The sequence below is a fragment of the Microcebus murinus genome, chromosome 6 (genome assembly GCF_040939455.1).
Source record: "Microcebus murinus isolate Inina chromosome 6, M.murinus_Inina_mat1.0, whole genome shotgun sequence".
NCBI lineage: Eukaryota > Metazoa > Chordata > Mammalia > Primates > Cheirogaleidae > Microcebus > Microcebus murinus.
In genome coordinates, this window is record NC_134109.1 from 54,088,623 (window position 1) to 54,115,790 (window position 27,168).

Genomic DNA, 27,168 nt, shown 5'->3' on the forward strand with positions numbered 1-27,168 from the left:
ATAGATAAATAAATTGGTGTATATTAATGCTATAGATTAGTATACAGCAAAGAACATTTACAATTTGAAACTATGTGGATCAATACAGAAACATCTAAAAAATACAACATTAAGCTTCCTTTGCTTTGCTTATTTAGCAAGGCATAAATAGTAAGTACAGTATTAATCCATGCCTATAAAGTTTAAAATCTGACAAAACTAACTATATGGTTATGTAAGCATACATAGGAAGTAAAATATGAATGAAAACAAACAAATGATTATTACATAGCTTAGACCATTATACAATTTTTGGCTTTAGTGAAGAAAGATGACATAGGAGATAGAGGCAGAAAGGGATCGTGACAATGTTCTATTTCTTGAACTGAGTGGCAGTTTCACAGTTGTTCACATTGTAGTTATTAATTCAAAAGTCCATGAGTTTTATGAAACTTTTTCATATGTTTCAATAAAATAAGAACAGAGTATTTTTCACTAAAACATTAAACCATAACCATGATAACAATAACCTCAATGGAAGTAAATAGCAATATAGAAAGCATTGATGACCTATGAAATAACCTGGAAAATAAAACTAAGGGATATTACTTGTAAAATAGTAAAATAGTCCAACGGGGACTTAAAATTTTTAAAGTTATAGCTTAAAATAAGATAAGCCAATTCCACTAATTGTCTGCATGAGCTCGGATAAATTAATAATCTTTTCTTGGCCCATAATCCTTCAATTGTAAATGAAGAAAGAGTTATGCTGTTTGAAAATTCTATTCAATTATAGAATATATGCCTAATTGTTCATTTATTTAAAAAGTATTTTTTATTTACTATTTGATTCAGGCTAGGAATCAAATTAATCATGCTACTTTCAGTTATTATAAATATGAAATATTTATATGCCAAAATAAAGCTTTCTTGGAAGGCACAGAGGAGCGCCATTATTCTGAGCCTGGAGCTAGTTCTGATAAATCGAATATCAGATCTTGAGGTATTCAAAAGTACAATCCTATCTTCTCACTCTCCCTAAGAAAAGGATCTCATGAATTTCCTTAATGCTACTTTAATGCTAACTGCAATGCAAACTAGGAAGAAAAGGCAGTGTCAGAAACAGGATTAGGGTTTGGTGAGTTCCATACCCATGACCTATTAAAAATTAAAACTCACTACTGTAGGCCAGACATGGTGGCTCGCGCCTTTAATCCTAGCTCTCTGGGAGGCTGAGGCGGGTGGATTGCTCAAGGTCAGGAGTTCAAAACCAACCTGAGCAAGAGTGAGACCTGTCTCTACTACAAATAGAAAGAAATTAATTGGCCAACTAATATGTATAGAAAAAATTAGCCAGGCATGGTGGCGCATGCCTGTAGTCCCAGCTACTTGGGAGGCTGAGGCAGTAGGATGGCTTGAGCCCAGGAGTTTGAAGTTGCTGTGAACTAGTCTGATGCCACAGCACTCACTCTAGCCTGGGCAACAAAGTGTGACTCTGTCTCTAAATAAATAAATAATAAATTAATTAATTAAATAAAGTTCACTACTGTAACAGAAACTCCATAATGTTCATTATGAAAAAGAAAAGAACTCAATTGTGCTTCTGTAATTTAAAACAGTGTGTATAATTCAAATTGCTACTTACCATAAAATGATTTAAAGCAAACATCATACACTATGGCAAAACATAAAAATCTTTTAAAATCAAGGAAAATACAATCACCATTTGCATTCACCATTGTAACAGATCTCCTAGTCTGTTCCATTTGAATATAAAAAATAATATAAATAAAAATTTAATAATGCTACTGTCATAGATACACATACAATTACATACTTGTAAGAACTATAAGCTACTAAAATTAGTAAGACTAGAAAAGTTGCTTAGATGATATAATGATAAAAGCCAACATTACTGTTAAGACACAATCAACTTAAACATGTAACATTTTGAAAGCCCATTCACAAAACACAAAAAAAAGCATCATTATGAATAAATATAAAAGAAATGCAAGAGGTCTAAAGAAAAATGTATAAAAATTTATTATAGGACCTGAAAATATCATTAATAAATATATTCATTATTAAACATATAAAATGATGAAATATTTCTACTTATACTAAAATAAAAATTGCATGTGACTCCAATACAATTTACAACATAATTTTTCACCAAACTTTTATATTCCCAAAATTGAAACAGAAGGATAAAGAATAAAAAGCCAACCTTAAGACAATTTTGAGGAGGAATGGGGGGAGCGGTTTCATTCATTTTACAACCTATCAAGATTAACATTACAAGTAAAATAACTATTTTACAGCATAGTATTTGTGTAGAGATGGTAACTATACAATATTAAGAGAATATCAAGATATACCCATGTATACATGAAAAGCTTGTATGGCAGTGCTAGAATTTCAATTCAATGTGGAAGGCATGGATTATTCAATAAACAATATAGGGGCAATTGATTATCAGTATGGAAAAAATAAAATAGAACTGAACTTTACTATTAATCCAATTTAATTTCCACACTAATGGTAAAATGTAAAAAGAAAATTTTTAAATGTTAGAAGAATATATAGGATAACATTTTATGTCTTCAATAATAGAGGATAATTTAAACAAGGCACAAAAACACACACACAAAAAATAAAGTCAAAAGAACCGATTGATAATTTTACAACATTAAATGTAATCTTTTTATCATAATAAAGGGTTTCTGAAACAATCTCTTTCTTAAACCTTGAGTCCTTCATGCAAATTCCTGTTTGTAAAAAGAATGGCCACTCTCACTGAACTGTCCCTTAAAATTAAAGACTGAAGTTATTAAATAGAAACATGTTCCACAAAACCTGATGACAGTAAAATACACTAAATTAAGGCACCTGTACTATGTGAGAAATGATAATTGTGTCATCAGCATATATATTTAAAAACTATCTCTGTGTTACTTGTGTAGGCGAGTCTCAGAATGCCCACACATCCACATCAAATAAGGCTTAGGGACACATTCAACTGACGTCATAAAAGGTGTCATTTATGACCATCTCTGCAGTACAATTTGAGGCAACATAATCTAATCCAGGGGACCAGTGTTGTACTTGCAGATTCTCTTATAGAAGTGCTAGTTCCCCATTTATTGATGGGTTGTTTGATTTTTGCTTCAGCCCATACTCTGAAGTGAGGTATCACAAGAATGGAACAATAGGCACCACATGTACTCACCATCAAATTGGCACTAACTGATCAACACTAAGGTGCTCACATGGTAGTAATGTTCTTTAGGGATTGGGCGGTTGCAGGTGGGTAAAATCACAACTAATGGACATGGTGAGTGTTTGTAGGGGGGAAAGGGCATGCCTCAAATCATGGTTTGGGTGTGGCAAAGTCATATCATGTAACCAAAATGTTTGCACCCCCATCATATCCTGAAATTTTTTTTAAAAAAGTGCTATTTCCCCTGACCAGATGAGGAAGGGCCAAGTTCATAAGTGCCACCTTCCTTCTACTTTAGTGTGTGTGAACTGCTACTGGAATGAGAAGAAGCTATGACCTAAATATTCCTCTTGTCTGACTTTCTGAATGTCAAGGGTCAGGGCCTGGCACTGAAGCTTACTTGTGTGTTACCTATATCTTGTGAGTTTGTATTCCTATTCAACATCTGAACCCAGAATCTTGGTCCTTAATGAAAACAACACATTATTAAAATGAAAACACTAGGCATAGACTAAGGGTGATATGTATGTAAATAGAAAAATCCACAAAAGAATAAAATGAAAAATCCATTCTTTTAAAACAACCATAATTTGGTAGAAAAAGAACACAAACTAATATAAATATTAGCAAATGATTTTACCAAAAGGTAAATCTGAACGAAAGACCAATAAATTCACACAGAGATTCTCAATCCTGCTAGTAATCAAGTAAATTCAAATTAGTATAAGAATTAAAAAGGATTTATATCAAATGTGGCAATTCCAAAGTTATGTATGCAATAGTATTTCATAATATATAGAGAATTTATTTAAAGTCTGAAGTATAGAAGTTCAACAATGAAACTATGGAAATGTTTATACTGTCTTTATATTTCACTTGCATGAGATCCTTTTGTAAGTTCTAGAAGTTACAATTATTGGATCATTTAAGATATTAAATTAGGTATTTGGGTTTGTGACAAAAGATATTTCATATGATTTTAATCAAAGTTACTTTGAAGTTTATTCTTGCTTTCAATTTTCACTAAACTTTTCATTCATAATGATTATAAAATGCTGGTTAATTTATAGTGAAGTGAAAATTCCTATATGCCCTAAATGCAGATAAATAATTTTTAAGAAATTGCAGCAAATAAACATGTACCTAACACTGAAAAGGGAAGAAAGATAAAATATCTCTATAACTATCTATTCCTCATAAATATTTCCAGTGGCCTGGAGTTTCCATTTTTATCATTATTTCTAATGTATTAGATGTATGTATTTTTTAGGTACATATCTTTACTTTAAAAATACATGACATTTGTTTGCAGTTTCCACATGAGAATATTGCATAAAGTGAATTGCAAAATGTTTAAGTGAATGTATGTTCTTTTGGTTTACTTGGAGTAGAATAAATTAGAGTTTCTCATAGAGTAAGCCATTATAAACCAAAGTTACTATTATATTAATGTCTGGACTTATTTCTGAAGGTGACTCAAGAAATATCCTGAGAAATAAAAGCATAAAAAACAATTTCTATTTATATGAAACATCCCTCTAGATTTAGAGGACAGACAATAGTCTTTGAAGTCTAAAATATATAAGAACAAAATATTCTAATTGTTCACATGAGTGTCGTTTAGCAAAAGTAAATTATAAGGATACTACCAAGACTGGATAAGAATGAGCTAGACTCACTTGATGACTACAAATTCTTACTTGACATTTTACTTAATATTTTCTTTGTATTTCATTACTTTTCATACTGGGACATTATAGATCCCTTGACATGAATAACCTTGTTCAACTGTACAAGGAGTAATATATATGTATTTTGTTCTCAAGTACTTAGAAATCAGGATTAACACTATAAAATTACCTATAAAATACACAAAAAAATTAAACAATCTGTCTCTATAACTTTAACAAGAGTAATATATATGTTACGATAGAGAACCACAAACACAAGAAGTGATTCAGATGTTCAATGTTTTCTGAAATCTCATTCTTGGATACCAGTTTCTAGGCTTGAGCATTTACATATAAGCACATAAAGAAAATCCATGAATGTCATAAAACCACTCTCATTATCACTATAATTGTTACACATGGAGTCATTCTTTAATAAACCCTAAAATTTTGTCCATATACTGGCCTAAAATTTTGTTCATATACTGTGTTATTTCAGGATGCATATAAGAAAAATGTCTCATAATATAACTTAGAAAAACTGGGAAATTATTTTACAATTACATATAATTTTATTTTTCAGTATTTCCCTTTCAGTTTTATCTTTTAAGTAGAGAATTCTTATTGTGGAAAAAGTTTACTCTATCTTTCTGTCAATTCATAAATAATCAATGATGTTTTCAATCATGGATGATTTCTATGTTGGATTCATTATTGCAGTAGGTATTGAAATCTAAGAGGTACCCACTTGCTTGTAATGTAACTCCATCTTGAAGACATTAATAAGTAAGCAAGTATTAAAAGGTTATTTGTTTTCTAGATATTAAACAGCATATTAAGGCTTCAGGATTTGGCATAGTAATCCATATTTACATGGATGTGATCAAAAAGAAAGTGAGACTCTTATTATGGATTTAGGATTGCCTGGAATTAACAGCAATAGTCACTTTAAAAAAAATAGTTGCTTAAGAAATAACACCAAATCTTTCACCTCAGCTGCCAAATCTAATGCACCTTTTATTTGTCGAATTACTACAAAGGGAAATGTGTTTTTATGTTAAGTCAGTAACTCATTGAATATTTCAAGGAGTTCAAAGAGATCAAAGGCGAGGTTAATTAGACATATGAGATCAAGCCACTACCCTGCAAGGTCACCCAGCCCTACATATGAAATCAGGAGTGATGGGAAAGGTAATCACTTGCCACTGACCCATAGGTCACTTGCGTGTTACCATTTCCAAATGGCATGCTTTATTTATCCTCTACCAGTTATAATTTCTTCAACACCACTGGGGATCTCACACATTCTAAATATTAAATATTGCTGTGTGAAAGCAGCTAACTATATCATCTAAGTTAATGCTTTTCAAAATCAAGTCTCTAGGTTTTCTTATGTTATTAATGTTTTCAGCTAGTAATGCTCTGTCTTAAAAGTCTTTGATTTTTTTTTCACACAATTTTCCCTGTATTTCCAAAAATAGATTTCGTTGTGTTTTATTCCCCTGATAACACAAATCATTAGTAATGTTAAGTTAGTGTTTATGGTCAATACACAGATTCTTTCAGTCTGTGAATTTCTTCTCATGGTAAATGATGAATTTTCTCTAAAAGAAGTCTATGTTATGGCCTTTGCATAGACTTGTAAAGTATCTCATATTCTGTCTAACATTGAGAGGTGGCTTAGTTTACACAGAGAATTGTAAATCTGACTTATGCTAAAATACTTCATAGTGTAGGCCACAGTGATATGAGGAAAATCAACTGCACGCAGTCAATGAGAATAGTTTATTCATCACAATAAGTGAGATAACCTTAAGTTGAGTCAGTATAAACTAGACTATTTCCATTGGGTTTCACAGCCAGTGCTTTGCAATTAAGATTGTTCCCATGCATCTATTGCAGGGGTCCTCAAACTTTTTAAATAGGGGGCCAGTTCACTGTCCCTCAGACCGTTGGAGGGCCGGATCATAGTTTAAAAGAAACTATGAACAAATTCCTATGCATACTCCACATATCTTATTTTGAAGTAAAAAAAAAAAAAAAATGGGCAAAAACACTCACATGTGGCCCTCAGGCCATAGTTTGAGGATGCCTGATCTAATGGGAACTCTCCAAATTACATCAATCTCTCCTGGTCCTAAATGTAAACTAATCATCATCTCATAAAGCAAAGCATTTATACACCTCTTTGCGGGACATTTCACAGTAAGAACCATAGTGTTAGCAACGACCAAGGCCGATGCTAACAGTAGGCAGACAGAAACAAAAACCTTTCTATAAGTACTACCAGCTAAGACATTTTTAGTTTTGGTGTCAGTACTTAAGGGCTTTAGGGAAGACTATACATTGTCTCCCTAGTTTCTGTAATTTTTAAAAGAGACATTACATCAGCACATTAACAACAATAGTTGAATGCTGAAACCTATCTTAGAAAGCCAGACTTCACTTATAATAAAAAGTATATTTGCACTATCTCCAATGGAAGCAACCTCTTTTTCTACTGAACTCACATGAATATTTGTAGATTTTCATCTACTGTTATTTCTGCATTGTACTACACTAACCTCCACCCACCAAGTGTGTAACTACTTTTTTAGACAAAAATTTAAGTTGCATTTATCTGTATAAGCTGCAAAACAGCAAAGGCAGGGTCTTGAGCCATCTCCTTTTATCACATAAAGCCCTAAAGTATGGTGTCAAAACTGAGAAAGAGAGAGAGGGACCCAGATTAAGGGCAATGGCAAAATAAACATGCATTGCAAATAGACTCCAATGAAACAGAATAAAACTCTGACAATAAAAAAATGAAAAAACAAAAATGAGGAGATCTATAAGTGATACGTAAAAATTCTGCTCCAATTGATATCTTTTCTAAAGGAATCTTTTCTAAAATAAAAGCAAAAGAATGTTCATATTTTACATTCTAGAGATAAGCTTCTTATATTTTACCAACCAATGCTTTATATTTAACATTCACATTTAAACATGTATACATTCAGATTTAACATCATTAATATGTTAGTTAAAAAGTTCATGCCATTATTTGCTATACCGTTAGTTCTAGAAAGCCAGAGGTGTGACTCTAGTCAGTAAAATCACAGTTTCAGAAACAATAGCAAAAGCCATGACAGTCTGTGGAAAAATATTCCAGTAAGGAGAGAGAAGGAGAAGGAGAGGGAGGGGGATAGATTGATTGGCATTAAGGCAAAATCTTTCCAGGGCTTACATTTTCTGTTTGGCATAATTTTTTCTCCCTTAACCCACTGGAATGGCTGTGACTTTTTTTTTCACATCCAAGAGAAGGTCTGTCTCTAAAAATACAGAGAGAGAGAGAGAGAGAGAGAGAGAGAAAGATGGAGAGACAAAGAGAGACTCTATGCCTATATTTATACTACGAAAAGAATGAAAAGGGATTCCAATGTTGACAAAATTGACATAGATGCTGACTTTACAGTGTTTACAGTCTGGAAAGGAGGGCAACATCAATCATATAACTGCACAAAGAAACAAAATTTTAATGAAATACAGCTATATGATGCTATGAGACCATATACTAAGAGAAGAAGATTGGTCCAGTTGACAAAGAAAGCTTCCTTCAGAAAGTGACTATTGAGATGAGAAACTAGGCAACAAGGATTCAGAAGTGGTAAGCTTCTTAGATAGAAACAAACAGGTGCAAAGACCTTGGCAGGAAGTCACATGATGGGAATAAGAACTGACAGCCCTTTGTGCCCGAAAAGCAGAAGAGAAGCATGATGTGGGACGACTTGGGAGCAATTAGGCAAGTGCTGAACCAAGCAAAGTATTGTAAACCATGATAAAGAACTTTGTCTTTATTCTAAGGATATTGTTCTTTAGAAAGAATATGACATCTCAATTTTGTATTTTGTAAAGCTCTCTCTGGTAGATACATCCCTGGATATGAGTAGGTAATTTAGAAGGCTTCTGGAGTAGTCCAGGGAAGAGATTATGGTAGCTGGGATCAGGAGAATGATGGTAAAAATGGGGAAAAGTAAATAAATTCAAGAGATTTCTTTTGTAGGTAAATGTGACCAGACTGGGTGATGGATTTACTCTGTGGAATGAAGGAAAGAGAGGTGAGAAAATGATTCATCTTTTTTTCTGGCATATGGTGATGCCATTTACTGGGCTCAAGGAGACTAAAAAAATGTATTTGGGGAGATAACCAAGAGGTTAGTTTGCCACATGTTAAATTTATGGCACTTAGGTAATTAGATATATCAATTTGGAATTGACTAGCAAGGTCTACAGTGAAAATATAAATTTGTGAGAGTGATTATAAAGTTTTGATTCTTTTGAGAATTTTTTATTCCTTCTTAAGATGAACACTGCATAATTTACCATGTTTACTTTGTTTTACCTTTTAGGATTATTGAACCTAATTGATATTTAATTCATGTAACCAGGTAAGCAATCACATTTAGCATGTTGCTTTTGTCCCATTGATGACCTTGATTTTCTATCTGCTATGTTTTTGTGCATCATATATTCTGGGATAGTTCAAGTATATAAATATATACATAAATAAATTAAACAAGAAAACATATCTATCTGGTTGAATAAATAGACAAATTGAAGGAATAGACACATTATGTTGAAGGAATGGTTGAAGGAATAGACAAATTACGTAAACTTCCTTATAAAGATGATATAAGAATAAAATAATTGAATATTTAATAAAGAATACTGAAAAATGCCAAATGAAAATATGTTGGCCATTATTATTATACTTAGTAAACCCACTGTCCAATAATGTCATTGAAGGTGATAATTAACAAGTCTCAAATATAGGGGAGTTTGTTTCAGAAAAATAAAAGTATATTAAATATTATATATTAATGGCATTAAGATTATCTTAATATTTAGAAGGCATATTAACTTTGTAGAGTGACTATCATTGCCATATATATATATATACACATTATCTTTACATGTAAATATTTATATACACACATACATATACACACAAAAGTATGTATTTACACAGGCATGTACATACAGATACATTTCCGATTCAGGACATCATTATGCATTGTTTAAATTCATCAGTGCTTTTGTCAAATGAGAAAGAAGAGCAGAAACAGAAAAAAGTGCTCTTTTATTGCCAAGACTAATTGAAAATACCACAGTGAGAAAAATAACCATTGTAGCAACCATGACTACCTCAACTGCCCTGCCTTAATCACAAGTGAATATTCCATTGCCTCATTATTTTCCTACTACTTCTCTATTCACTGTTTCACTCTAAGAAAATACTCAGTATTCCATTTATTTTATAAAGGGATTTTAATGGATATGCTATGAATTTTCAATGAGCTATATGAAATTTGAGGAACCTAATTAGGAATGTATTTACTTTCTCTTTTTTTCAGTGTGATTAATTCCATGCAAGACTTTCAGCCTAATGTTATTCCAAAGAAAAAAATAGAAAAAGAGGCAATACTTCTACAGACTAATGGACTGGTAATTTAAAAATTGAATCAAGCATAAACTCTAAAGAGTCTTTTTCAATATATAAATAATTTCTGTTTAGCCTTCGATTGCCAGGTTAATTAGTAAATCCTTTGGCCTTGATTGTAGCCATTAGTAAATAAAAATATATTTGAATTTACTTAGCTTTGTGATGTACACTAGGGAATATATGTCAGTAAATACATTTCCTTTGCTAACAACTTTCATGCTTTTATTTAGAAAAAGTTAGCTTCATCAGTGGATAACAAAAAAAATCATTAATTAGCTAATTAACTGTTTGGGCAGATAAATTCTCTGAAGTTTCTTGTGGAAGATACAAACCCTGTTCATTTCTATATTTTCACAGTGTATGAGATTACCTCTGGCTTGGACAGGGTCCTCTGTCACCTTAAGAAATGTAAAAGATGGAAAATGTAGAATGTCTTCTTCAAGTTGCCTCATTTAATAAAAGGTTCATGGAGCAAAACAGTAAAAGCAAGTCTTAACATAAATGAATAAATCATGTACAAAAGGAGTACAAGGTAATAAAATATGCATAAAAAACTTACACTAAAATAATGATTTGTAATATATCCTCTGCATACTCAGACTTTTCATTTTATGCTACAGGTACAGTTATAATGAATTAACCACCTTATAAGGTAGAGATTCCTTTTTGTTTATGGATTATAAGCAGTTGTTTTCTGCAACTTTGAGCACAACACCAACAAGATATTGGCTGCCTGTTTTAAATCTTTCATAAGTAGCAGCATCATGATTCAGAAATAAATTCTTAACAATAGTTTCGATGTTCTTTTAATGAACAGTTCAAAGCATAATTTTAACATTTCTGTTGTAGGCATACTGGCATTGTAATGCAAAATAAAACTAAGGTTATTAAGTATCTCCAACCTGTTCCCTTCAAGAAAATTTCAATTGCTAAACATACAATCACTGTTAGACAATCTAGAATATATCAAATTCTTACTCTCTATAAAATAAGTATTTATAAATCATTTTCAGTGTGGTTACATTGTGACGTAATGTATACCCAAGAATAACAAGAGACACCTATATCAAGTATTTAGGAGAAGTAAAAAAAAAAAAAAAAAAAAAGCAAAAAGAAAAGAAAAGAAATACCTCAAATGTAAACCAAGAAAAATGGCAAAATGGTAAGATCATAAATCTGAATCAGGAAAGTCTGAACTTTCCTGAGAAATTGCCTTTATTTTTTCAGATCTATGTACCCAGATAGTCTTGTGACTAATGCATTTACTTATTTAGAAGTTAGAAAACCCAGAAGTAAATCTATGGCTGATAATTTGTTTTGGGCTTGTATATAGTGCATTATGTTATGCATTTGTAGACTCTTCATGCCCCCTGATTTCAATTTGTTTTCCTACCTGTAATTTTCATTTTCTTTAGTTTTTCCAGTATGAGTATTTATAGGCTATCATATACCTCTCCTTGAATGACACATATAACATACTATAAACCAACCAATCAGAAAAGTGATTTTCTAACTCCTGCCCATTTCCATCCACTGGCCATCACAGTCATGGAAACAACACTCAATTTTTAAGAATCAAAAGACCAGGAATTTTATTCTATTTTCATAACTCATAAGCCAAGTAATTTTTATAAAATACTTGATCATTCTGAATTTGTTTACTCCATTAGAAACTTTGTTATTTTAATCCCTTTCCCCAAGCAGGCCATACGGCTGTAAATGTAAATTATAATAATGCATGAGATACACAATCCTGAAAAAAAAAAATCAGAAAATTCTATATAGGTTATCAACACAAAAAGTGGTAGACTTTATGTCTCCGGAATAATATGATGCAAAAAATAAAGGAAATAGTGATGAATACTATTAGGTTTAATTTGTATATTAGTTTGCACAATTTCTAGTTAGCCTCCCCTAAGTGTTTTTAAACCCACTGGTAATAATCAAACTGAATGCAATCAACTTACTTCTGGAGCCTGAAGAGTTCCTCACTGCTGTGAAGGAGTCAGCACTCTGCCCGGCTGCTGCAGAAGATGGACAGGGTGAAAGCATCTCCAAAGCTGATTCTGAAGATGGTGTCAAGAGGAAGGTGCTCAGCTGCTACATATCTTCTCAACACCTGGTTGAATGGTTACAGGAACTCTTCAAAGGAGGCAAACACACACACACAAAAATGTGTATCAAAAAATGCTTATGAAGTGTTCTTGAGAAATATGGTTTTTGTTAACTAGGTTACCAATCTCAAGCTATATCAGGAATATCACTAAATATAATTCAAATAGATTTGCCTAATAAACCTTTCCAGTGGAATGTGCAATATGTTGTGATTCCAATAAATATGTCAGCATTCTGTATTTCATTTTTGGAAGGTGTTTTCTTATCTCAAACTGAAGATCATTTAAACCATAATAAGCTACATAGTTCAATTTTCATAATATTTCAATTAATTCAACTTCAGTCTAATGTTAAAACAGTGCAAAGGCAACACATATTTAATCATCATCTACTGTGTACTAGGCACATGATAACTGGGGATATAATAGTGAATGAACCTGAAAAAGACCTGCCCTCATAGAGTGAATCATCTTATGTTGCTTTGCCTTATGTTATGATGAATTTTATTCAATAGAGGATATCTATTGCAACACATATGTCTATGGAGGAAATACACAAATATTCCCCTTGTATTTTAACTTAATGTCAGAAGATGGCTGATTTCGGCTTCCTAATGAGGGTTCTAATGTCAATCTAAATAATAAGTAACTTGACTCTGAGACATAATGTTTAACTTTCTTTCCCCTAAGATCTATATAATGGTACCAAGTGAAATTCAACTACTGACATTTTAAATACAGAAATATGCTAAATTTTTTAAATGTTCTTGAAATGAATAAAAGTGTTGTAATTTTAGTTTGACTATAACTTATTTCATCTGCAGAAGCAAACATGGAGAATAATACAATTCCAAAGCATAACAATAAAACATTAAGATGATAGAACAATGACGTGGGTTTAGTTTACTGTTTCTGCTGTCTCCATTTGTAAAGGTATATGATGATCTGATAAAGCCACAAGTTAAGAGGATAATTATATTATCTTAGGATATCTAATAATTAGAAACTAATTCAAAAAAGAAAGTTATGTGGCTGCCTAATTTAAAATTGAAATTCTCACAAATAATAAAAATCAATGCACAGATTAATTGTATAGTTGAATAAAGTAAATTACAGTATATGTATTAATTATTTATATGAATCTGTTAATCAATGCTATCTCTTTTTAAAATTTATATTCATTACAAAACAAAAATGTTTATTATAGAATTATGGAATAACCAGGAAATACCACAAATATGCACATACTTACGAATGTGAATCAATCATATGCCAACCACTCTGATACAGCTATGTTAGCCTTTTTATTTATTTCATTATATGAAATTTTCAACCAATTTTTACATTTATATATGCATGATAAAAATAGAATAAATCCAAAAATAAATTTTCCTCTAAAGCAAGGTATTGCCCTCAGTGAGAAATAATTTTACATTCAGAACATTTTTTCAGAAATATTGTGTGTGTTTATGTATGTGGATTGCTATACATAGATGATACTGTACCCTGTTTGGCCCTGTTCCTTTCACTTAATGTCTTGAAGACCATTCTCCATCACAACCCATCCGTTCTATCAGTGCACATCCATCACATGCATAATCTGCTCATAAAATATCCCAATTGAAAAATATGCAGGTTTATGGATCTTTATTATAAAAACGATATAATCAATTTTCACATATATTTTGCACACATGAGTAAATGCATGTATAATAATTTTGAAGTAAAATATTTAGGTCAAAAGCCTCATTGTTCCTAAAGCTCTGATCACGTTTCCTTTTCTGTAATAAAGACAAAATATAAACAGAGAAAAAGTAAATCTGAATTCTGTAATTATGTTTGATATTATTGCATTGTGGTAGCAAAATATAAATTACCCTAAGTCCCCCCAAAATTGTATTGATCATCAACAGTATTTCCATGTCTTTATTTCGGCACAAAATGTACAATAACTGCTAAAACTCCTATCTGAATTCCAGTTCCCCAGAGAAAGGTTTTTTTCTGTATGATCACATCATTTATTAACAGGAACATTTTCTTTTTTGTAATAATAATGCATTAAGCATTTGCTACATGCCAGCCTCCATAAAACATGTGTTACTTCCATCAATTCTCCCAATAATCAACTGAGGTAAATACATATCCCTATATTACTTTTATAAAAAAACAAGAACAGAGAAAGGTCAACTAACCTTGGACAAGTCATATAGCTAGTAAATGGTAATTGCAGGGCTCTCCCTGAAAGCTATCTCACTCCATGAAATGTTTTATATCTCATGATACAAGTGAAGATTTCAGAAAACCATTATAGGATTCTATAATAAAGTGCTGTTTTTTGAAGTCCATATTTTGGTCAATGCAATGCTCAAGGTAGGAGTTTTCAGATTTGAGATTGTAATACTATAATTTTCTAGTGTTATCAAAAAGGATTTCCTTTTCTTCTTCATAACATATTAAAATTAAACATCCTGTAAGAAATGCTGGTCAATTTCTTAGTTCCATAGAAATTGTTAAAATGTTGGCCATCTTCCACAGTCTTGGAAAATTTGGCAACTGTTCTTGTTTATGTACATGTATTTACAAGAAATATGGCTCTCCCTTTAACAATTATCTTGGATACCAATACTAAACTCTGAAAGAACTCAGGAAACATGGAAAAACTATGGAATTCATCAGATAATATACTTTATAAAGTGAGAATTCATTCCTCCTCCAGCACCCAGTGGTGCTTTCTTGTCCTCTACAATGTCTTTACTAAGTGTCCATCAGTTGTCTGAACGTACACATTGATGAGAGTCTTGCTATCAACAAAGTCAGGACTTTAAAGTCTTCTAGGTCTGGGTTGAAAACATAGCTACAACTGTGTTACTCATTTTTCTCCTTTAAAATAAAAAATACAGACTTATAACAAAAAGTTATTATTTCAAGATATAATTTGTTTAAAGTACCAATTATGATACTTTATACATGTACCCATGCAATATTTTGTTCTCCTCAGAAGGAGAACAAAGTTTTCCTAAGACTACCCTACATTTTAAACCATTGAAAACTAAGGAAACTCTTGAAATATTTGAAAACATCAGTCATATAATCTTAAGTATTCCCTTCATTTTAAATGTCCACAACATTGAAACAATTATGAATCCATCAAATAGTATCATTACCTATTCTCCCTCATATGTCTAATAATACAAAATAAAAAACATGGAGTTTTTCTGCATTAATCTTTACTTATCTTTACCTTGTGTTGAAAATAAGCCTTTAGTTATCCAGATATTTAACCTATAAGATGCAAAAAGCCAGGTGTGTTGTAATATATGAATAATTGAATCATATGGTTTCACTGCAATTCATTCAATCACTTATTGAATAATAATATAAAAATGTATTTTTAGCAAATATAACCATGATCTTTAGTGAACTACTCCAAAAATGATGTTATAAGAAATGCTACTTTATTAAGATAAATAACTTGAAAATAATTTGAACCACAAATAGAATGAAATTGAAAATTATTCCATATTAATGTTTTAAAATCATAAATATTCAGATATTCATACTAAAACATGCTTACTCCATCATTAGTACTGTTAAACCTACTTTAAAAATTAAATTACAGATGCTGATTGACTATGGAAATGCATTTTTGTTATTGGATAAAAGTGAAGTACCATACACTTGGCTACAGTAAAATATTTACAAATTATTATATATATCCAGGATCATATGACAAATAAATTTATGTACCACTAGAGCATTTATGGCTTAATGTAAATGTCACATTGTAAATGAGAACAACTAATCATTCCTTTCCTCTAATAGCAACAGTTCAGCAGTTAAATAAAACATAAATCTTGGTGACCTAAAAATTTTATTACTGCATTTGTAATTTCCCGTTAACAACTCACAGAAAATAACTTTAAGTGATGCTATATTTCAATAAGCTACAACCCAAGGTGATGGCTTTTTTTTTAATAATGTGGGAACAGAGGGTAGGTAGAGGTGGTATTTGCTTTGCATTGTTTTTGAAAAGCTGACTCATTCAGTAAATTTCATAATGATAGTTATAATGAATATTCATCATTAAAAACAGATACAAAATTAATAACTTATTTAGTGAAAAACAAAATGCATATGATTTCACAAAATTTCTGCTATTAGATGGTGGATGTAAAATTCCTATATGAAAATAAATAAAAGAAATGTAAAACAAGGTCCTCATGAAGACTATAGAGCTATTAAAGCATTTTTACTAGCACAACTAGTATTTTATCAAATGATAGCATCAAAACAATCCAAAAGAGTAGTAAAAATGATTCAAACTGTAATTTCACAATTTAAATTTACTCTGCTAAAAGTTTCCTTGAAATTTCCTTGAAAATCAAAGTTCTATAAATATTTTTTTTCCAAAAGACAACTTTGCCTGGCATACCTTCAACACTCTGGTGAAATGAAAAGGTAGTCCTTTAACTTCTTCCTTTCTAGTTCATGTTCTGTTCTAACAATATACATGTCAGTCGTGCTCTGTTATTTTGAATACAGGAGAAAATAAAACATAATATTCTTTTTACTCTTAATGATTTGACAAAATCAGTAGACGAGTATTATGGTCACACTAACAGTCATGTCAGTGTATAAAATTGGTAACAATCTTTCTCAATTAAAAGAGATATATTGAGTGTTTATTGATACAATGATTATTTAGCTACATGTATCCACATAGTGTTTCCTTCCTTCTTCCTTCATTTCCTACTTTCTTTCTTCCTATATCCTCCCATTTCCATTCTCCCTCCCTCTCACCCCTCTTCTTTCCTGCTTTACCTTCTTTCTCCAGTGACTCTTAAGAATTTACTTAAACTATTTGTATCTTAGTTTTACTTTTTTATTTCACAGTACTACCGGGATGCAAATGAAATACTTAGGAATATACTTAACGAAGGAGTTGGAAGATCACTACAAAGATAACTATGAAACACTAAGGAAAGAAATCACTGATGATACACACAAATAGAAAAATATGTCTTGTTCATGGATTAAAAGAATCAACATTGTTAAAATTTCCATACTACCATAGATTCAATGTAATTCTCATTAAAATATCATTGTCATATTTCATGGATCTAGAAAATAATCCTTCGCTTTGTTTTGAACCAGAAAAGAGCCCACATAACCAAAACAATCTTAAGCAAAAGGAACAAATATGGAGGCATCATGTTACCGGACTTCAAACTATACTCCAAGGCTATAGTAACCAAAACAGCATATTGGCACAAAGTAGAGATATAAACCAATGTAACACAACAGAAAACTCAGATATAAAACCACCTACATACAGCTAACTGATCTTTCACAAAGCAGACAACAATATATACTGAGGAAAAGAATCCCTATTCCGTAAATGGTGCTTAGAAAATTAGATAGCCACATGCAGAAAAATGAAACAGGATCTCTATCTCTCACCACTCACAAAATATTATTTTTCGCTTAGTTTTAAAATGATTATAATAATACCTACATCATAATGCCATTGTCAATATTGATATGTTACACAATGCACATACCCGTGTGTGTGTGTGTGTGTGAGTATGCACAAATGCCCAATGCTCAAGTATGGTAACTTGCAAAAAAAAAAATAAATAAAAAAAAAAAAACAGGAGTTTTATGTTTTATCTAAATCAAAAATTTCTATATTTCAACCCAGCATCACCTTATTTTTGGCGCATTTTCACTCTTCCTTCCTCCGGGGTGCCAACTAAGGTTCATACCTGGATGAGGTGTCAAGTTTTTAATATTAGTCCAAACTGGCACCGGTGCTTAATGTGAACATTATTGCAGCTGATTATCAGATATTAGCAAACCTCCATATTAGTGTCTTCTTGGATATTTTATATCTATCTGATTCCTGACAATTTTTTTCCATGATGTGATCCCCTTATTTAGATCCTTTCTATCTGCCAGTTCTCACCTTCCCTCTCTTCCTCTCCTCCTCTGTGCCTGCTCCCTCCATCTCCTCTCTCACCCTCCCTCCCTCCCTTTCTCAGTTCCTTTTTCCCTTCCTTTTTTCCACAACCTTCTCTCTTGTATGTTAAATCAGATATTATTTCATAAATAAATCATAATTCTGTGCATTCCCTAAACATACACTCTTTTAAAAACATTTAAATAGAATTTCGAAACATGTAGATTACATGATGTCTTCCATTTACAATTCTAACTCTTGTGTACATTTATAAAGGCCAGATAATTTTTTAATGTGCAGATGAGAAAGTGCATGTCTCATTTGTTTATTAACATTCATTGTACATATAATACATGAGTATTTTCTTCTTTTAATATTAAATATAATAGATATGGGTTAAGGGTTAAGGAGAGAAATGGTTGTGCCTATATATGGGTAACAGGAAGTATGATGGTAATAGAACTCTTCTGTACTTTGACTGTGTTCATACATACTTATGTATCTGAGAAAATTTAGAAAAGTAAATGTAAGCATATACAAGTATATGTAAAATTGATAAAATCTGAATCAGATCAGTGGCTTGTATGAGTGTCAGTTTCTTGGTTGCAATATTGTACTACAGTTGTGCAACTGGGAGAAAGGAGGTATAAGATATACAGAATCTTGCTGTATTATTTCCCACAACTGCATGAAAATCTACATAATGGTGCTAGATGTGACTTAGGGTGACACTTAAGGGTCAATAGTTTGAAGGTTCAATTCTTAGCATTCTACTAGAAAAGGAATACCTAGAACAACAAATTTAATAGTTATAGTAAATTATTTGTTTTATCAAACCACATTTAGGATACAGTATGTCTCACAGAAAAACTAGAAAAAAAGTTAAATCCATTAGTCAATGAAAAGTACTGAATTGCTGCTTGATTTAGTATCAGACCTTATCAATGGCATTATTGTAGGGACAGAGATTAGGTTTTATACCAGGTATGTGGTATAGTAAGTAAACTGACCAAGTATGAGTGTCCTGCTTGCCTGACGTTGAGGAGAGTCTCTACCTGCTCTTGCTTGCTGCATTTTATTTCATAAGCCAATAGAATAAAATAAAATGTGGATTTCTGGTACTTGAGGAGTGTTAGAACATTTAAGAGTGATAGAAAATGCTTAGTAGTGTGGACTGAAATTATTCCGCATTTTTATCATGGTGGTTGTTATTTCTTTGTTTTTAACTCATTATTTTAAGCTCTAATCAAAATGCCTAATGAAGTATCTTAAAAATATATCTACCTACAATGCATAATTCCAAACAAACTTATGTGTTGTATAAGTAAACCAAACCCACACACAGGCATATATAATATACATATATATCCATATATACATAAATTAGATAATTCTAAATAGCATACCCACATGAGTGTATGTATATTAGGACAATATAGAAATATATATAGACTATATTAATATGGATAGATATAGATAGGCACCTCTATCTTTGTATTTATACATATATGTAAATATATTTTTATCTCTGTGCACATATATAGATATATAGAGAGGGGGAGAAAAATGCACTTTATATTGATCACTGTGAGAACACTAGAGCATATATATCAAATTCAGTGGGTTGAACATGAGGCTGTAAGTCCTAGGCAAATGCTGAGCAACTGAAAATTAGATTCATAGTGGGTGGCTTAAAAGAAGATTTTTGAACAATGTCAGATAAACCATGGGCCACATAGAGTATGGGAGTTTGGAACCACTGCAGACATGCTGAAAGACAATATGGATGTGGAAAACATCTAGAAGTACAATAACTTAAAAACACCTTTACTATGACACATTACAGTGACGGGAAAGAACTAAGAGTTCAGAATGAGAGATATCACACTTTAAAATGTACTACTGTAATGGTACATCATGTGTCTTAGACCTTTTTTGGCCTATAAGCTCATATAAATAATTATATGCCCTGTGGCATCTAACATCCTTATTACATACAGCAGATACTCAAGTAATACACATCAAAGGTTTTTAACTGCAAATGAAAGAAACCATATACTACAAAACTTCAGCGAAGTTATCTTTTTCAGAGAAAGTTTCTAAAAGGAAAGAACATTCTCGTTTCTAAAAAAACGAGAATGTTCTAAAAATAAAAGATATATGATACAATTAGAAATGACTTTGATGACAAAGAGGTCATTGGAAAGAAAGTTAAATAAACCATGAAGACTGTACAGGAGGAATTCTCCATAAGGTCAGATTATAAAGTGTCACGTATAAAAGTCAGAAGGAAGGATGTAGAACTAAAGATGAATACAAAATAGTGTTTGCAAAGCACTTTCAAATACATTATTTCATTAGACAGTTACCCTGCTGTCCTTGGTCTTTTCTTGTTCAGCATTTTAACACTGACTTTAAAAAGGACATAAGAAACTGTGCCTTTTAAACTGAGAATCTGTGACTGACACAAAACTGGGATTTAAAAATGTCTCTATAGGTTTAATAGATGGGCCTAGACTGTCAAAATGAAATATAATAACATCAAAAGTATAGGGGCTTAGATCCAGAAAATTAACTATTAAAGTGCAAGTGAAGGACACTTCTTTAAAAGCAGTTCATATCAAATACACATAAGGGATAAATTTCCTCCATGATTCTTAAGGGTCAACAGTTTCTGGGCTACAATTTCAGCATTTGTTAATAAAAAAGGTATATCCAGAACAACAAGTTTAATACCTGCATTGAATTATTTGGTCTTTATCAAATAAATCATATCTGGAATACAATGTCTTCCATTCAGAACTCTGGTAAAACATGCCTAGAGACACTCACCTAAGGAAAGTGTGGCTAACCCTAACCATTACAATTAAAACATGATTTAAAAAAATAATCTGGAAATTTTAACTTGGGAATGAAATAAGATAAAGAGAAGATATCTTCAAATATCATTTGAGAGCATGATTTGGCATGAAGGATAAGAGTTGCATGGAGGTTCTAATTTTATATTATTAATAAGAACGTACTATTCGGACAATCCTACCTTAATGTGGGCCACCTTGGAGGCAGTGAGTTGCTTGCTGATTGGTTCTTTCTTTATGAGTATCAAAGATAGTATTCTTGTGTGGGACTTAAGACTGGAGGAGATTGGCCATGACAATCCTGTCTAATGCTATTGTCCTATGGCACTGCCTCTAGTAAAGCCCCCAGGATGAGACTGGCCCCTCCGCGAAGGCAAACTGACTTCCCTACAGCTTCAGAGTGTGGATCTGCCTGGAAAGACCTCTTCCAAAGTGATGAAATAAACAGATATATGTATGTATCACCAATAAATTTATAATGTGGTAAACGTTTAAAATTAAATAGAAACGAGAAATTTTACCTCATCTCTTTGAACGTATCTAGAAGAACTACATTCTTAAACCAATGCATATATGCATGGGAGGAAAGGAAAATAAACATTTGTGAGGGGTATACTTTCAGTTGTTTCTTTCCATATGTTATCAATTTGTGCTTTGAAGTTTGACCAAGGGAACTGAAGCTTCCTTTATAACTTTAAAAATGTGTGCATCTGTGTTTTCCCATAAGTGCTATCAATTCCTAAGTTTCTGAGCAAGAGCACAATTTGATTTTCTTCTTTAGAATTATTACATGCATTATCCAAATGTTTCTGCATAGGTGTTAACTGAGATCATAATAAAATAAAAGCCAGTTTTAATAATTTATATGTGTATTTTACCATTTTCAATGCTTTTTCATACACATTATTTTGTTTGACCTTCAAAATAGTCTTACAAAGAAGGTACCATGGTTATCATGAGTTCTCATTTATAAGGTTCAGAAATGGTAAGTCACTTAACAAGGCATTATATAGGATAGCAACAATAACAAATAAAATGGAAATGTAATTCATAAGAACCAATTGATAAATAATTTATGCATAATTTTTCTAATTTATTTTGTAGCTAATGGTAATATATGTTTAAATTTATGTCAATATATCAAAAATGAATGAGCCAAACAGAAAATACACTTTAATATAGAAATGAAAGTTAAAAAAATGTGCATGTATTCCTATTGATATTGGATTGAAGTTACCATATTTGAAATTCCTTTTTTTAGACTATGTATTGGATTTCCTGCATCAGTTATCCTATTCTTAATTATGGCAATGATTTAGTGGTAATGAATACTGAACGCGAAGATGAAAATTTCTCATCTAATCAATGAAGTTCCGTTGATATGATGTCCTTAATATCTTCTGGTTCTGTTTGCACGTCTACCTTTATTATATTTCAGTGCTTCACCATCTCTTTCATCCATTAATACAACAGCCTCACAAATGGAATTTGTGCTCCAGTCTTATCATAAGACAACACAACATATCCTCCATTGCTATGGCTTGAATATGCTCCCCAAAGTTCACGTGTTGGAAACTTAATTGCCATTGTAACAGTATTAAGAGTCTGGGCTGTTAAGAGGTAAGATTATGTCATGAAGGCTCTATGCTCATAAATGGATAAATACCATTATTGTGAGAGTAGGTGAGTTATTAAGACAGTGGGTTCCTGATTAAAAAAAATATGAGTTTGCTCAGTTATTCTGTCTTGCATGTTCCCTTCCACCTGCTGCCCTTCCACCATGGAATGACCCTCACCAGATGCTAGTGCCATGCTTTTGGACTTAGCAGCTTCCAAAACTGTAAATCAAATAGACTTCTGTTTTTCATAAATTACCTAGTCTGTAGTATTCTGTTATATAATAGCACCAGAAAATAGACTGATGTACATATTTTAATTTTGCCACCATCATAATGATTATCTTTATAAAATGTAGATCAAAGTACATATCAAATATAAAATTCTAGTATGACATACAAGGCCCATGAGCATATGGCTTTCACTATTCCTCATACCCTAAGCTCCACACATATTAAACCATATATTTTCCTCCACAATTTTTTAAATTTTGGTAAATGTTTTAATTTTCTAAATTGTAGTAAAATACACATACCATAAATTTTACAATCTTAATAATTCTTAAGTGTACAATTCAGTGGTATTATGTGCTTTCATATTGTTATGCCACCATCATCACCATCCATTTGCAGAACTTTTTTCATTGTATATAATTACTAAATAGGAACTCTCCATTCTCCCTTATGCCCAGCCTGAGGCAACCACAATTTTACTGCCTAGAGTTTATGACTGTGACTGCCCTAAGTTACTCATATAAGTGCCATCATATAATATTTGTCCTTTTGTGACTGGCTTATTTTTTTTAGCATAATGTGTTCAAGATTCATCTACATTCTAGCAAATGTTATATATTCCTTCCTTTATAATGCTGATAATACTTTATTGTATGTATCTATCATATATTGCTTAGCCATTCATCTGTTAATGGACATCTGGTTGTCATTACCTTTTAGCTTTGTAAATAATGTTGTTCTAAACATGGATATGTAAATATTTTTCCAATACCTTACTTCATATTCTTTCTTTTGTTTTTTTTTTTTTTTTGAGACAGTCTCACTCTGTTGCCCAGGCTAGAGTGCCATGGCGTCAGCCTAGCGCACAGCAACCTCTAAGTCCTGGGCTCAAGCAATCCTTCTGTCTCAGCTTCCCAAATAGCTGAGAGTACAGGCATGCGCCACCAATGCCAGCTAATTTTTTTCTATGTAGCTTTAGTTGGCCAATTAATTTCTTTCTATTTTTAGTAGAGACAGGGTCTCACTCTTGGTGAGGATGGTTTTGAACTCCTGACCTTGAGCGATCCACCTGCCTCGGCCTCCCAGAGTGGTAGGATTACAGGCGTGAGCCACTGCGCCCAGCCCATATTCATTCTATTATTTGTTTGCTTGCTGAGTTGTTTGAGTTTCTTATATATTTTGGATTTTAGCCCCTTATCAGATATATGGTCTAAAAAAATATTTTCTTCCCATACATGAGATATATCTTCACTTTTTCAATGGTTTCCTATGCCATGTAGAAGCTTTTTAGTTTCACTTATTCCAATTGTCTATTTTTGCTTTTGTTACCTCCACTTTTAAAGTCCTATTAAAAATGATGATTCTTTCTTCTGCCTGTTGAAATCTGCTTATAAATACTTCCCATGAATTTTTACTTTCTGTTGTACTTTTCAGGTCCAAAATTTTTTTGGTTTCCTAAAGGAAAACATCACTTTATTGATGTTCCTCTTAATGACTGTCTTGACCTTGTCCATGCATTCCTTTGCTTTTGAGCATTTTAATAGAATTATTTTAAAGATTTTTTTTCTACTGGATATACTGCCAAGTCTTTTTCAGGGGATGCAATGTTTTTGTTTCCCATCCTTTCTTGTTTCTTTGTATAATTTATTTGTTGAAAACTACATATCTGAATCTAATAATGTAGTAACCATGAAAAAAAAATCAGATTCTCCCTTTTCCCTGTTGTTCTGTTTTGTTTTGGTTTGGTTTTGAATATATATTGTTTTTGATTATTATAGTCTGTCTCCATTGCAGAGTCAACCTGAAACATAAACTTAAGGTCTTTTAAGGTCATATATGTGCCTGTAACTTGCCCTTGGCATGTGTGGTCAATTTCTAATTTCTCTCATGTATGTGATCTCTTTTGAATGTCTTAGTTATCAATGTATGGCCCCTAAAAGGGAAAAAAGGAAAAAAGTGAAGGTGGCAAAAAGGCACCAACCTCTTAAATCCCCTTGAAGTCACCTCAGCCAGAAAGGAAAGGACTTGCTACAATGGGAGTTGGTGAAATAATAATGGTTGCTGCCTCTTTGTCTTCATCTCTGTGATCAGAAGCAGCAATCAATAATCAGAGCACAGATACTGATATTTGGAAAACAGTGTCTTTTTGCTCATCCTGACTTCCCTAAGCTGTGTGCAAACTGATCCAGGAACATGTGCACAGCTGGATCCAGGAATACATGCACAGGAGATGGTAGCTGTTACTAAGTTAAACACTGGAAGACTGAAACTCTTAGCTCCTATGCCAAGAGGAGAAATTGATCAAAATTAACTACAATTTATTGTCTTAGGCTTCCCCTGGAATTTGCATGCTTTCAGTAGACTCCAGAGTTTCAGTACAGTTATATCAGACAGATTTTGTCAGTGCAAATGTTTTCTGGGTAGAAAGGTAGATTTCTAGTATCCCCACTCTGTCACATTCCCAGAATCATTTCCTAAAACATATGTTTTTGAAAATGACTTTAAATTTATAATTATACTTGGAAATCCTCAAATTTGCCTTTTGGATAGATAAGGAATCTTCACAAGGTGCTTCTTTAAAATATCCTTATCCCTCTTTTTTTTTTTTTTTGTCTAGCTAACTCCTTTTTTATCTTCCAAACTTAGCTAAAATATCTCAGTGAGATAAAGAAGGGGGGGGAATCAATGTATTACATGATCAAATTTGTCAAATTTGTATTTTTAAAATATCATTTTAGCTAATCAAGGCCCATGTAGAATCAGAAAAATCAGTTAGGAGATTATTTCAAATATTCAGGACATAGAGGATATTTTTAAGGAAGGATGGTGGCAGTAACAAGGATGGAACTCCATACAAATCTGCCTGATGTCAAGCCAGTACAATCACTATGCTACAAAGAGTGACATTCAAATTTTTTACTCTATCAGTTACTAGATTTATGATTACTGGAAAGCCATTTTAACTAAGCATTAATTATCTTATCACATATATTTTACATGAGAATTAAATTAGTGATGAGTTAGCACAAAAGCCTAGAATAAGATGGTGGCATATAATGGGACTTACCTTTAAAAATTTTGAATCTGGTAAGTCTGTGACAATTTTAAAAGTGGTGGAGCACTTCAGATACTATACACAAACATATACAGAAATGACCACTTAAATTCATATAAACTAAAATGTAATCTAAAAAAAAAAATAACAATGATTGAGATAATTTTAATCATGGGCAAAGCAAAAGGGAAATAGAATGATGAATATCTTGAGCCTGTGTGTGTTGAAATCCTGGTCCTAGACTCAATTCTACTACATATTTTGTTACTGTTGTCATTCCTGGGCAAATTAATTACTTGAATTATCAAACATTTTGGATATTTAGTGAGATTCTTATATATAAATATAAAATTTCTTCTCATATTTTAAAATAAATACCCATATGCTAAAGGCCACAGACAAGAACTTATCATGTACAGATACAAATAAGACATTACCAAAAATCAGAGAAGGAAAAGAAAACTTCAAATTCTCCCATTATTATTTTAAAAATCCCATCTCTTTTGACAAAACCATGTCATTTTGAGGGGCTTATTTTAATAAGAAACACATATATAAATATATTCATTAGATATATGTATGATATCAAATTGAAGGATAGGAAGAACCAATGTTCAAAAACAAACAAAACAAAATTATGTAAAATAGAGATGACTGGAATACTATATCATCATTAAAAGTGAAATTATATTAACAGATCAACACTTAAGTGGACATATAGGAGTAACATTTATCAGGTGTTGGGCAGGGGAGAGGGGGGAGGAGGGGATGAGTATATACAACCACAATGAGTAAGATGTGCAACGTTTGGGGGATGGACATACTTGAAGCTCTTACTAGAAGGGGGAGGGGAGCATGGGCAATATATGTAACCTAAACACTTGTACCCCCATAATACGCTAAAATAAAAAAATAAAATAAATAAAATGTAAAAAAAAAAAGGTGAAATTATATAGTATTTGCTAACATACAAAAGTTAAA

The 27,168-nt window shown here is 31.9% G+C and overlaps 1 protein-coding gene across 7 annotated transcripts in view; it reads right to left on the minus strand.

Moving 5' to 3' along the window:
• Window positions 1-27,168, minus strand: part of LRFN5 (leucine rich repeat and fibronectin type III domain containing 5) — a 223,658-nt gene that overhangs the window by 105,618 nt on the left and 90,872 nt on the right. For 5 of the 7 annotated variants that reach the window (XM_076004065.1, XM_012767070.3, XM_012767068.3 and 2 more), the window contains one exon: window positions 12,319-12,493. The exons of the other annotated variants lie outside the window; for them this stretch is intronic. The gene's annotated coding sequence lies outside the window, so the exon portion shown is untranslated. The remainder of the gene's footprint in view (window positions 1-12,318; window positions 12,494-27,168) is intronic. 7 annotated transcript variants of the gene reach the window in all.